Below are 2,608 nucleotides of genomic sequence, written 5' to 3' on the forward strand. Positions count from 1 at the left end.
AATAGACCTCTGACTGTTTTTTTAATTAAGTTCTGTGATATTTATCTTCAACACCTAACTGATGTACTGTTTGGCTCCTAGTATACCTGTGATTAATGAAATGCACTTTCCTGCTCTGAATTCTACTTCCACCTCCTCTTTAGTGCATGGATATAAAAACAAGAGGCTCTCAAGAGCCTGAATCGCTCACCTTAATTCTTTTGGTTAAATCTCTCATCAATGATTATTTTGGCTTTTCAATTTATTTAAATGTTTTTTGGATCGTCCTATTTTCTTCAAAAGCCAAAAAAAATAATCATTTTCTCCTATGTTCTATTTTAGCCATAGGAGCTATGTTTCTTGACATACAAGGAAATAAAATATAAAATTTATACTAGATACTCTGAAACTCATTTAGCATAAGTTTGGCTGAAATTGATACAGCAGTTTCTAAGGAGAAGATTTTTTAAAGTAAGTCAACATGATGAACAAATTGTGAAAAAAAGTCTTTAAAGGGCAATAACTCCTTAAGGGGTCAATTGACAATTTTGGTCAAATTGACTTAATTGAAGATCTTACTTTGCTGAACATTATTGCTGTTTACAGTTTATTTCTATCTATAATTATAATCAAGATAATAAACAAAAACAGCAAAATTTCCTTAAAATTATCAATTCAGGGGCAGCAACCCAACAACAGGTTGTCTGATTCATCTGAAAATTTCAGGGCAGATAGATCTTGACCTGATAAACAATATTACCCCCATGTCAGATTTGCTCTAAATGCTTTGGTTTTTGAGTTATAAGCCAAAAAATGCATTTTACCCCTATGTTCTATTTTTAGCAATGGCGACCATGTTTGTTGATAGATCATAACTTCGGATACAATTTACAAACTAGATACCCTAAGGAACATTCAGTTAAAGTTTGGAAGTATTTGGCCCAGTAGTTTCAGAGGAGAAGATTTTTGTAAAAGATTACTAAGATTTACGAAAAAATGGTTAAAAATTGACTATAAAGGGCAATAACTCCTAAAGGGGTCAACTGACCATTTCCGTCATGTTGACTTATTTGTAAATCTTACTTTGCTTAACATTATTCCTGTTTACAGTTTATCTCTATCTATTATAATATTCAAGATAATAACCAAAAACAGCAAAATTTCCTTAAAATTACCAATTCAGGGGTAGCAACCCAACAACGGGTTGTCTGATTCATCTGAAAATTTCAGGACAGATAGATCTTGACCTGATAAACAATATTACCCCCATGTCAGACTTGCTCTAAATGCTTTGGTTTTTGAGTTATAAGCCAAAAAATGCATTTGACCCCTATGTTCTATTTTTAGCAATGGCGACCATGTTTGTTGATAGATCAAAACTTACGACACAATTTATAAATAAGATACCCTAAGGAACATTCAGTTAAAGTTTGAAAGTATTTGGCCCAGTAGTTTCAGAGGAGAAGATTCTTGAAATAGTTTACGACGACAGACGACGACAGACGACGGACGACGACGGACACCAAGTGATGGCATAAGCTCACTTGTCGCTTCGGGACAGGTGAGCTAAAAACCTAACTAGTTTCTCCTTATTCATTAAGCTATGTAGTGTAGTTTAAATACGAAATTATAAGACATGACACAAATACATAGGAACAACAGCATACTTTGTTCATACCTTACTTACAATGACACCCTCAACACGGAACAAAGTCACACATAATTCGACGCTCACAGTTATCGTAAGCAGGAATCTACCCCTCGTTTTTTATGCCCCACCTACGATAGTATAGGGGCATTATGTTTTCTTTTCTGTGCGTCCGTCCGTCTGTTCGTTCGTCCTGCTTCAGGTAAAAGTTTTTGGTCAAGGTAGTTTTTGATGAAGCTGAAGTCTAATCGACTTGAAACTTAGTCCACATGTTACCAATGATATGATCTTTCTAATTTTAAAGCCAAATTAGCCTTTAGACCCCAATTTCACGGTCCACTGAACATAGAAAATGAAAGTGCAAGTTTCAGGTTAAAGTTTCTGGTCATGGTAGTTTTTGATGAAGTTGAAAGTCCAATCAACTTGAAACTTAGTACACATGTTCCCTATGGTATGATCTTTCTAATTTGAATGCCAAATCAGATTTTGAATTTCACGGTCCATTAAACATGATAAATGATAGAGCGAGTGGGGCATTCGTGTACTTTGGACAAATTCTTGTTTTTTTATACAATAATTGATTAGTTATTCTGTCTGTTATGCATACAAAACTAGTAATTCTGGAGGTTAATAACTTGATAAACAGTATTTTCAATTTTCATATCAAAATTGATTAATAGATAGATGCTAGTGTTTTGGGGATTTATTCTCATTTTTTAGGTGCATGGAAATTTAGAGCTCAGCATATAATAGACACCTGTGTATTGTTTAAGACAGTGTTTTATCTCTAGATGTCTGCATGTTTAAGCATCAATATGTTGATGTTTCATTGAAATATATGCCATGTTTCCTTTTAATCTCAATTATAGAGGAGACAAAACAAATTTTTAGGGCTGGTGCAAATGAACAGTTAAATAGGAAAATGCCTTCTCATATTTCCATGTATCAATAATTATCTTAAGCTATGAAAAACAATAAATA

Source organism: Mytilus trossulus, chromosome 3, assembly GCF_036588685.1.
Source record: "Mytilus trossulus isolate FHL-02 chromosome 3, PNRI_Mtr1.1.1.hap1, whole genome shotgun sequence".
Lineage (NCBI taxonomy): Eukaryota > Metazoa > Mollusca > Bivalvia > Mytilida > Mytilidae > Mytilus > Mytilus trossulus.